Below are 12,123 nucleotides of genomic sequence, written 5' to 3' on the forward strand. Positions count from 1 at the left end.
ATGCCTTGTACAATTTTAACATTACATCCCAACTTCTGTACTCAATGCTTTGATTTATAAAGGCCAGCGTTCCAAAAGCCTAACCTTTTCACACAGAGTGTGTTCAGTACAGGAAGGAGCTGCCAGAAGGAAGCTGTAGGGATGGGTACAATTACAGTATTTAAAAGATATTTGAACAGATATATGGATAGAAAAGGTCCAGGGTAGGGGTTCTCAATCTGGGGTCCATGGATCCCTTGGTTAATGGTAGAGGTCCATAGCATTAAAAGGTTGGGAACCCCTGGCCTACAGAGATTTGAGCCAAACATAGGTAAATGGGACTAGTTCATGTCGACATGGATGAGTTGGGCTAAAGAGCCTGCTATAGTAGTAGTAGTACTATAATCATACTCAAGGTGCATATAATGTTCTCCAGAGGGGTTGTCTATTGGTGGGTCCTCGGGTGGTTGCAGGGGCTGATGCCAGATCCACATATTGTGGTGTAGTGTGGGCACCCACCACTCTCTGTATTTTAAATGAAGAATGTCCTTTGAACTTACCCCATCTCATCTTGAATGCATGCTCTCTAGTATTAGACATTTTAAACCTGGGAAAACGATACCGGTTGCCTACTCTATCTAAGCCTCTCACAATCTTACAAATTTTGATCAGGTCGTCCCTCAGCCTCCAGTGCTGCAGTGAAAATAACCCAAGTTTATCCACATAGTATAAATATGTAATTAATTTTGTCATCAAGCTGTATTTTTGGGGAGGGCTTAGAGACATGGTCATACGGTAGATTAACTGGCCTCTTGCGCCTCCATAGCCACATAAATCATTAAATACCAATCTATACCAACCCTCTTGAACTTAACTATTGTCAGAATCTCTTCCTGCACTCTTTCAGGTATTGCAATCCAGATTGCAAACACCTTCCAGGTGAAAATAAATTATCTAATTTTCTTTAACCCTGTTACTCCTCACTTTCTGCCGTCTAAGACATCTCATTTGGAATATTGTATGCTGTGTGTCTCAATAACTCTATGACTTAACCTCCTGTGCTTAAAGTATTGAGTACAAGAATTGGGATGTTATGTTGAAGTTGTTCAAGATGTTGATGAGGCCAAATTTGAAGTATTGCATGCAGTTCTGGTTATCTGCCTAGAGGAAAGATACCAACAAGTTTGAAAGATCACTAAGAAAATTTACAAGGTTGTTGCCAGCACTTGAGGACCTGAATTATAGGTAAAGGTCGAATAAGTTAGGACCTTATACCCTGAAACTTAGGAGAATGAGGGGAGATTTGATAGAGCTGTATGAGGGTTATAGATAGGATAAATGCAAGCAGGCTTTTTCCACTGAGATTGGGTAAGACTGGAACTAGAAGTCATTAGTTAAGAGTGAAAGGTGAAATGCTTAAAGAGGAACTTCTTCACTCAGAGGGTTAGGAGAGTGCCAGCACAAGTGTGGATGCGGGTTTGATTTCAACATTTAAGAGAAGTTTGGATAAGCACATGGGTGGGAGAGGTATGGAGGGTTGTGGTCCAGGTGTGGATCAGTGGGACCAAGCAGAATAATAGTTTGTTGTGAACTGGATGGCCCAAAACAACACACACAAAATGTTGGAGGAACTCAGCAGGCCAAGGCAGCATCTAGGAAAAAAGTACAGTTGATGTTTCTGTCAAAAGGTTTTAGCCCGAAATGTCGACTGTACTCTTTTTCTAGAATCTGCCTGGCCTGCTGAGTTCCTCCAGCATTTTGTTTTTTGATTTCCAACATCCAGATTGTTTCTTGTTTGTGAATAGATGGGCCAAAGGGCATATTTCTATGCTGTAGTGTTCTATAACTCTCTGATTCTAATACCTCCTTCTATAACTCTCTGATTCTAATACCTCCTTTTTATTAAAGGTAACCCACTCTAGAATGTCTTCATTGTCTCCCTGAAATTTGCCACTACATTATCTTTCTCCTAGTACTTTAGTTGCGACCTCACCTAAATTCTCTGGCTCCATGCAGCTTGCCAACTTGTTCCCTTGTGGGCCTTATACTTTCTCTGGTTACCCTCTCACTCCTTGTATACATAAAATGTCTGTGATTTTTTAATATATATTTTGTCTACTAGTGATATTTTGTAGCCCTTTTTTACTCTCCTAATTTCTTTTTCAAATACCTCCTACTATACTCCTAAAATGCTCAGCTGTTTCCAGTATTCTATTATCTGCATCATGCTTTTTTTTTCTCCTTTATCAAACCCTCTATTCCTTGTCATCCAGGGTCATTTCACCCTTGCAGGATACCATTCACTCTGAATACTCACTATTTCACTTGAGTACAGGATTTTGAACATAATGTTATAGTTGTAAAGAAGGTTGGTGAGATTGCACTTGGGGTATTGTGTGTAGCTCTAGACACACAACTATAGGAAAGATGTCAATGAGCTGGAAAGGGTGCAGAAAAGATTCAAAAAGTTATTACTGCGGCTGGATTATTTGAGTTATAAGAAGAGATTGGATAACTGGGGCTGTATTCCCTGCAACATAGGAGGTTGAGGAGTGATCTTTACAGAGACTTATAAGATCACGAGGGAAATAGGTGAGGTTGCCTTTTCCCCATGGAAAGGAAGTCTAATGCTAATGACCATAGGTTTTGTAAGAGGGAATGAATTAAAAGCGACCATAAGGGGCAAATACTTTCACAGAGGGGGCTGTGGGTGTGGAACAAGCTGCCAAAGGAAGTGATAAGGCAGGTACAATTATAATATGTATAAGAGATACTTGGGTAGGAAAGGTTTAGGGGGATATGAATACAAACACAGGCATTGTCTGTCTACAGGAAAAAAATATAACAGAATGAAAGGGTACAGAGAAAATTTACAAGAATGCTGCCAGGTATAGGTAGAGTAAATGCAAGCAGGTTTCTTTTCCCACTGAGTTCTTCACTCAGCCAGAGGTCTTGGTTCTTATTGGCATCAGTGACACTGGTGGTGCAGGAGGCAGGATTTCAGATTTCTGAATCATTGGGATCTCTTCTGGGGAAAGAATTAATACAAAAAAGGATGTGTTATACTTGAACCCGAGAGAGACCTGTATCCTTGAAGGTTTAAACATAATTTAGCATGAGGATGGGAGCTGCACAAGTCGATGCATTGTGTAGTGAGACTGTGAGAAAGGGCAGGCAGATGATAGGACAAAATTGCAATCAGTGGGAGAAGTTGAAGTGTGACATGGAAACAAAATCCAAAAGGGTGATGAATGCAGGACTGAAGGTGTTGTATTGAATGCACACAGTGTAACGAATAGGGTAGATTATCTTGTAGTGAGGTTAGAGATTGGCAGGTATGACGTTGTGGACATCACTGAGTTGTGGCTGAAAGAAGATCATATTTGGGATCTTAACATCCAAGCATGTAGACTGTTTTGAAAGGACAGGCTGGTAGGCAGGGTGGGATGGCTCTGTTGGTAAAAATTGAAATCAAACCCTTAGAAAGAGGTGACATGGGATCGGAAGATGTAGAATCCTTGTGGGTAGAGTTAAGAAACAGCAAGAGTAAAAAGACCCTAATGGGAGTTATATACGGGTCTCCGAACAGTAGCCAGGATGTGGAATACACATTACAGCAGGTGATAGAAGAGGCATACAAATGACAATGTTTTGTGAGTCATGGGGGATTTCAATTTGCAGGTAGATTGGGAAAGTCAGGTCGATGCTGGATCCCAAGAAAGGGAATTTTTAGAATGCCTACGAGATTGCTTTTTAGAGTAGCTTGTGGTTGAGCCCTCTACGAAAAAGGTAAATTCTGGATTGGGTGTTTTGTAATGAGCTAGACTTGATGAAGGTAGAGGGAACCTTAAGAGGCAGAGATTGTAATGTGGTAGAATTCACCCTGCAAGTTGAGAGGGAGAAGATAAGGTCAGATGTATCAATATTACAGTGGAGTGAATGGAATTACAGAGGCATGAGAGAGGCGCTGGCCAAAGTTGATTGGAAGGGGTCACTGGCTGGGATGATGGCAGAGTTTCTGGGAGCAATTTGGAATATGCAAGAACGATGCATCCCAAAGATAAAGAAAGTATTCTAAAAGGAGGATGAAGCAACCATGGCTGACAAGGAAAGTCAAAGACAGCATAAGAGCAAAAGAGAGAGCATGTAATATTTCAAAAATTAGTGGGAAGAGAGAAGATTGGGAAGCTTTTAAAAAAACAACAGAAGGCAACCAAAAAAAACTATAAAGAAAGAATATATGAAATATAAAGGTTAGCTAGCCAAAAATATAAAAGACGATTGAAAAGGTTTTTTTTTAAATATATAAAGAGAGGCAAGAGTGGATATCAGACTGCTACAAAATGATGCTGGAGAGGTAGTTATGGGGCAGATAGACTTGATAAGTATTTTGTGTTAAGTGTGTACTGTGGAAGACACTTGCATATGACAGAAATTTGGAAGTGTCGGGGCAGAAGTGAATGTAATTCCTATTATTAGTAAAGAGAAGATGGTTGGGAAGTGGAAAGGTCTGAAGGGAGATAAGTTATATGGAACAGATGGACTATTGAAAAAGGTAGCTGAAGGGATTGTGTAGGCATTTGTAATGATCTTTCAAGAATCACTAGATTCTGGAATGGTTCTGGAGGACTTGAAAACTGCAAATGCCACACCACACTTCAAAGGGGGAGGGAGATACAAACAATGAAATTATCGCCAATTAGCCTCAATTTCAGTGGTTGGAAAGAAGGGCAAGTAGTGTTGAGGAAGCAGGTAGTCTGCAGAAGGACTTGCATAGATTGGGAGAATGGACTAAGAAGTGGAATATAATAGGAAGTGTATGGTCATACACTTTGGTAGAAGGAATAAAAGCATAGACTATTTGCTAAAGAGGGAGAAAATTCAAAAAACAGAAGTACAAAGGGACTTGGGAATCTTTGTGCAGAATTTCCTAAAGGTTAACTTGCAGATCGAGTTGGTTGTAAGGAAGGCAAAAGCAATGTTAGCATTCATTTTGAGAGGACAAGAATATATGAGCAAGAATGTGGTACTGAGGCTTTATGAGGCCTTGGTCAGACAGCACTTGGAGTTTTGTGAGCAGTTTTGGACCCCTTATCTAAGACAAGATGTACAGCATTGGAGAGGGTCCAGTGGAGGTTAATGAGAATGATTCTGGGATTGAAAGAGTGAAAATATGAGGAGCGCTTAATGGCTCTGGGCCTGTACTCACTGCAGTTTAGAAGAATGTGGTGTTGGGATGGGAGGAATCTCATTGAACCCTATCGAATGTGGAAAGGCCTCATTAGAGTGGATGTGGAAAGGATGTTTCCTGTAGTGGAGCAGCCTAGGATCAGAGAGGGCACAGCCTCAGAATAGAGTGACCTCTTTTTAGAGCAGTGATGAGGAGGAATTTCTTTGGCTAGAGGGTAGTGAAACTATGAATTTCATTGCCATGGGTAGCTCTGGAGACAAAGTCATTGTGTGAATTTAAAGAGGAGGTTGATAGGTGCTTGATTAGTCAGGATATCAAAGGTTACAGGGAGAAGGCAGGAGAATGGGTTTGAGGGGGATAATAAATCAGCTATGATGGATTGGGAGACCAGAATTGTTGAGCTGAATGGCCTGGTTCTGGTCCTACCTCTTATGATCTCAGAGTGGTGAGAGTGGAGCAAGCTGCCTGTGGATGTAGTGGATGCAGGTTCGATTTCATCATTTAAGAGAATTGTGATATGGGAGGACTATGTTCTAGATGGGCCAATGGCCTATTTCTGTGGTGTAGTGCTTTATGATTAAGCAGGACTATTTCCTGATTTGGTTAGTGTAGATGAGTTATGCCAATGGGCCTGTTTCTGTTTGGTACAACTGTGATTTCCTCCTATATTTTGCTCAGAATCATATCTGGTTCTGGTGACTTACCTACTTTAAGTTCAGCCAACTTTTCTAATCCCTCCATGCTAATAATCATTTTTAATTTATCCAATGCATCTCAATCATCTTTTCCTTAATTATTACTTTGGAAGTACCACCTTTCATGATGAAAACAAGTGAAGCTTTAGTACTTTAAAGCTGCCCTCAGCTTCCATTTATGTCCTACTCCCCTTTCTTCTATTTATATGTGTATATTGCATTTTAAATGATCGCATATAACATTGAACAGTTACAGCACAGGAACAGACCTTTCGGCCTATACCACAGAAAAAGGCCATTAATTTACTAATGATGCCCCATTAAACTAGTTCCTTTTGTCTGCACATGGTCTGTATCTGTCCATTATTTGCATATTGATGTGTCTCTCTAAGAGCCTCCACTACAATTCTTGGCAGCCCATACTCCCTGTTGTTTAAAATAAAACTTGACCTGCACAATTACTTTGAAATTCATGCCCTCCACCCCCACCATCTTAAATGCATCCTTTCTGGTATTAGACATTTTGACCCCAGGGAAAAGATTCTGGCTGGCTATCTGCCTCCGAGTAATGAGGATACCGAATGAAGTTTCTGGGAATGAACAATATTTGTATGTTGAGTTTTGTGAATGTCAAGCGATAAGGTTTGTGCGTCTTCACAAGGAGGTCCATTAGCTGATCTGTCTGACACCAGCTAATCCGTCAGCCCCTCTGTCCCAAATTGGTCTTGAATGTACCTTTTTTTTCCCCAAGTTAATTTGCTTCAGCTCCTGCTTGAATATAAACCAGAGAGTATACTTCTAAAAGGTGTAGGAATGAAGAGAGATCAAATGGTATCTATGCATTTGTCATAAAATGCCAGGGTAGGTGGAGACAGTGATCAAAACATATCAGATCCCAGACTTCAGCAATAATGTCTTACAACAGATACCTTCCTCTAATCCACTGAGTGTGTGCTGGCCATCAACCACTTATTTACACTGATCATATTTTCAAGTTCAATTTCAAGTTTAATTGTCATTCAACAATAAATTAATACAGCCAAACAAAACAGTGTAACTCCAGGGCCAGGATGCAAAACAATACCAACGGTCGTACACAGCAAAAGGCACACATAGCCATATAAGATGGCAGTAAAATACAGTCACACAAAGAAATACTTAGCACCACACAGAAAATGCTGGAGGGAAATCAGCAAGCTGGGCAGCATCTGTGGAAAAGAGTAAACAGTTGACATTTCGGGAGAAAAAAATGAGAAGTTAGAATAAGAAGGTTTGGGGAGAAGAGGAACAAATACAAGGTAGTAGGTGATAGATGAAATTGAGAAAGTGGGAAGGGTGAAGTAGAGAGCTGGTAAGTTGATGGTGAAAGAGATAAAGGGCTGGAGAAGGGGAAACCTGATAGGAATGGACAGAAGGCCATGGAAGAGAGGAAGGGGGGAGCACCAGAGGGGGGTCATGGGCAGGTAAGGAGATAAGGTGAGCGAGGAAAATAGGAATGGTGAAATGGTGGGGGGGCGTGGTGGGTATGGAGCAATACCGGAAGTTTGAGAAATCGATGTTCATGCTATCAGATTGGAGGCTACCCAGACAGAATATAAAGTGTTGCTCCACCAATTTGTGTGTGGCTTCATCGTGAATGGAAAACAGAATTAAAATAGGAAGTCACTGGGAGATAACACTTCTTCTGGCAAAGCGGTCTCTCAATCTACATCAGATCTCACCAATATACAGGAGGCCACACCAGCAGTGCTGGATACAGTAAATGATCCCAACACTTGCACGTAAAGTGCTACACCTGTCCCTACACCAGCTCCCTCACTACCATTCAGGGCCCCAAACAAACCTTCCAGATGAGGCGACCCTCCACCTATGAGTCTTTTGGGATCATCTACGGTCACTTCACCTGTGAGCTTGTTGGGTGCCTCCTGTACTCATTTACAGTACCCAGCTCTGCTGGTGTGTCTTCCTGTATAGCAGTGAGACCTGATGTAGATTGAGAGACCGCTTCGCCAAGCACCTACATTCTGTCCTCCAGCATTTTGTGTGTTTGCTGGGATTTCAAGCATCTGCAGATTTTTTCCCGTTTGCAAAAAAAAGGGGCAGTACTCGCTTCACGCCACACCACCTTTGTCACTCTGGTGGAGGGCCCAACTCTAATGCCTCCCCTGAGTGACTGAGGCCAAGTAGCTCTTGCAGCACTCAACACCATCAATGCTATCATAAGAAAAGAGACTTAAATGATCACTTGCTCTTAGAGTGATCATCTTTGCATACCCACTCCAGTGCCTCTCTGTCACAGACAGTGTCTCTGTCTGCTCCAAGTCCTGCTCCTTCAGTTTCTCAGCCAACGAGCAACTTGCTGATGGGATAGACCTGCAGTAATTTAAATTAGTTACAGTTCAGTGGGGTCTTGCAATCGAAAAAAAACCTTTTTATAAAAGACAACACAAGCCGCTGCATGTGAGTGTACTGCCTTCTTATCGGAAGGTATTTCTCCCTCTGTTAAAAGCTTGGTTTAGTGTGAAGTTTCAAGTTCACGGTTACAATGGCAGGATCAGTCATAGGAGTAGAGTTTGACAGGGTGGGCCATTTCTTCTTGCGGTTCAGAGAAATCAGAGGTTATTTCATTGAAACTTGCAATTATTCATCCAGAACATGACAGGGTGGATGCAGGGAGAAAGTCCCCCTTCATTGAAGCATCTCAGGATACAGGGCTAGCTGTTTGCAACTAAACTAAAGAGAAATTTCTTAATCTGGAGGATGGTGAATCTTCAGAATTCTCTACCTTAGAGGTCTATGCAGATTTTCGTTGCATTCATTGTGAAAATCTATAGATTTCCAGTTGAAGTAACCAAGAAAAATGGCAAGATGTTACCCTTCAACCATCAGTCTCCTGAACCAGCGAGGGTACCTTTAGTCACCTCATCTCCAAACCGATTCCACTGTCTAAGACTCACTTTTAAGGGATTCTGTAACTCATGTTCTCTGTATTATTTATTTGCACAGATTGTCTTCTTTTGCACATTGGTTATTTATCAGTTTTTGTGTGTAGCTTTTCATTAATTTAATTGTATTTCTTCATTCTGTGAATGCCTGCAAGAAAATGAACCTGAGATTGCACGTATATACTTTAATAATAAATTTACTTAGAACTTATTAGTATTTGAGGTAAAAGTCTCACCCCATGACCTTACTAAATGTTGGATGAAAATCAAAACAAAAACTAGATGCTAGAAGCTGAAGTGCAGACTTGTATCTTGCTGTTACAAAATTCTTAATTTCTCAATCTAGCTCAATGTGATCTTGCATTTTGTCTTCCTGCACTGCATCTTTTCCATAATTGTAACATTACATTCTGTCATTGTGTTTTTTCACTCTATTTGTACTACCTCAGTGTACTTGTGTATGGAGTAATTGGTCTGGCTGGCACGCAAACAAAACCTTTTCACTGTCTCTTGGTACACATGACAGTAGTGAACCAATACCAAACAAAATGGTGGAAACATCTTCATTTAAGGTGTTTAGAAGAACATCCAGTATTTTGGGGCCATGGCATCATGTGCAAGCTTCTTTAAATGGGACTAATCAATCTCAGACTCTGGGTGCTCCATTTTGCAGCACAAAGCACCCTTGCAGCCAGCTGAGTTTCAGGCAATGTTTCTTATTTGGTTTTCTGCATCGCAGCATTTACGGTTCCATGATTAAGTGCATTAATCATAATTATCATTACTTTAACTGTGATCGTAAATTTAGATCCAATAGAATTCTGATCAATTGTGCCCGAAGGAAATTGTAAATCTATTTTCCCTTGAGCTATGAACTTGTGACCAGTAATCAAACAATGAATGATCTGGGTTTTCACAGTCTTGATTTATTTTGCTTTGCAGAGGATGTAGTGTTTGGAGTCTGATCGTCCTTCAGATCCCTCCACCTTGCTTTCTGTCATCAGTTTCTTGTCCAGGATGACTCTGCCCATTGCGTGACGTCAACATCTTTGATTTCTGCCTCGGAATTGTTCAAGAGACTGCAGCAGGTAAGAGGATTCCTGCTGTCTGCACAGAGGCAGGCTGCTTCAGCTCCTTATCAAAACCATCCCCACCTACTCCCAGAATTTCTGCTTGTCTGACAGTAACGGTGCATGCCTTTCAAACTTCCCTGAAATGAAGATCTTGGATAATACATTCCCAACACCAGAAAGAATTTTACTGTCTCCAGGGGTATCCTTTGAAAGCAAACAGTCAGGTTAGCAAATTCCATTGGTATCCTTGTCTGATCCCTATATCTAAATTCAGGGAGATTATTGTTGAAACCGTCAAGGGCATTATGAATTGTTGTCAGAAATAGGCCCTTGTGTCCTGCCCCTACCGTTTTAGAATTGGCAAGTTGGTGTGCCAGCTTGATCACCTGGATCAGGAGGTTATGTGTGCATTCTGCATTGAAAGTTGGATGGCATGTGAAACTGGAGCCTCACTTATAAGGGTTAAAATGAGTGGTGACACTGAACAGCATGGAAGGTCACCTAAAGCTTCAACAGGACATGGTTAAACTGGGAATGTGGGCAAGGAAATGACAGATGGAATTTAACTTGACTTGGACAAGTGCAAAAGGATGCATTTTGGGAAGTTAAACCAGGGCAGGATATACATAGTGAATGTTGGGGCACCAGGAAGTATTTTTAAATAGAGAGAAAGTTAGGCCTACCAGGGCATACTGGGGCTGTTACATCACCAGTGATCCAGGTACAATTCCTGCCGCTGTCCGTGAGGGTCTGTCTGTATATTTTTCCAATGACTGTGTGCTCTGGTTTCTTCCCACATCCCAAAGTTGTACAGGTTAGTAGGATAATTGGCCATGTGTGTAATGGGTGGCATGAGGTTGTTGGGTTGGAAGGGCCTGTTACTGTGCTGTATCTGTATATAAGAGTTGGGGTGTTTGTCCCTTAGGCAGTCAGCAAATCCACCCTAATGGTCTCCCAAATGCTTATTCATACATACAGGCTCTTCATTAATCAGTGCTGTTAACCTCAGAAGATCTGCAATGTGACAGGATTCAGAGCATAATTTATTGACACTGTGTAGGAACTTTGGACCTTAAAAGTAGCTAGCTGCAGTGGCAGAATTAAGCCATTTGGCCCAATGAGTCTGCTTTGCTATTCCTTCATTACTAATTTATTATCCCTCTGAACCCATTCTCCTGCCTTCTCTCATAACCTTTGATGCCCTTACTAATCAAGAACCTACCAACCTCTGCTTTGAGTATACCCAATTACTTGACCTCTACAGCCATCTGTGGCAATGACTTCTACAGACTCACCACTGATTCTTCTGGGTTTTGTGTTTGGTGAAAGAGTTGTGGAAGTTGTGCTTGTTCTCAGTGATACAGAGAGGTGATTAAATGATTGCTGTCTTTAGGATAGGAAAAGTGTTTGGATGAGTTTGACCAGATATTTTATCTGGTCACAAGCAGCTGATGTTGCCTGAGCTCATAGTGCAGTAAAAAATGCTCTACAGAAACAATATCTGTGTGAGTGGTGAGTACATAAAACTGGTTTGAAGCAATTCATTCAAATAAAATATTCCAGGGTACTAAATGAATCCAAATCAGACTTATTATCACTGACTTAAATTATGTGAAATGTGTTGTTTTGTAGTAACAGTACATTGCAAAGCAAAGCAAAGCCATAAAGTACTATAAATCACAAAAATAAATAGTTCAAACAGAAAGAATAATGGGGCAGAATTCATAGGTTCCTGGACCATTCAGAAGTCTGATGGGGGAGGAGTAGAAGCTGAGTGTGGATTTTCATGTTGCAGTGCCTCCTGAAAAGCATTGAGAGCATGTCTCGGATGGGGAAGTTACTTCAAATGGAATAGAACAGAACTTTATTATTGTTGCTCACTACAATAAGATTGTGGGGCTACTTCAGTCAATGCAAAATCGATATTTACAATGCATGCAGTATAACTTAATTTTTTTTTAAATCCATATTTACATGCAACAAGTGACAACAATATTCCATATCACTTGAAAGGTCATTGGCAAGCTGGGTTGTAGCATTATTCAGCTGCACAACAGCCCTGGGGAAGCAGCTGTTTTTTCAGACTTACTGTCTTGGCTAAGATGTTTCTGTACCTCCAACCAAATGGTGGGAGATTGAACAAACAGTGTCCAGGATGGAATGGGTCTTTAATGATGTTTCGAGAACACCATAAGAATTGAGAGTTATAGATTGTCTCCAGACCTGGTAGTTGAATGATG

At 41.0% G+C, this 12,123-nt stretch overlaps 1 protein-coding gene across 4 annotated transcripts in view; it reads left to right on the plus strand.

The window, feature by feature from the left end:
* gatad2b (GATA zinc finger domain containing 2B) overlaps positions 1–12,123 on the plus strand; it is a 142,347-nt gene that overhangs the window by 16,173 nt on the left and 114,051 nt on the right. For all 4 annotated transcript variants that reach the window (XM_059979948.1, XM_059979950.1, XM_059979951.1 and 1 more), the window contains exon 2: positions 9,753–9,898. The gene's annotated coding sequence lies outside the window, so the exon portion shown is untranslated. The remainder of the gene's footprint in view (positions 1–9,752; positions 9,899–12,123) is intronic.

Source organism: Hypanus sabinus, chromosome 9 (assembly GCF_030144855.1).
Source record: "Hypanus sabinus isolate sHypSab1 chromosome 9, sHypSab1.hap1, whole genome shotgun sequence".
In the NCBI taxonomy this organism is placed as follows: Eukaryota; Metazoa; Chordata; class Chondrichthyes; order Myliobatiformes; family Dasyatidae; genus Hypanus; species Hypanus sabinus.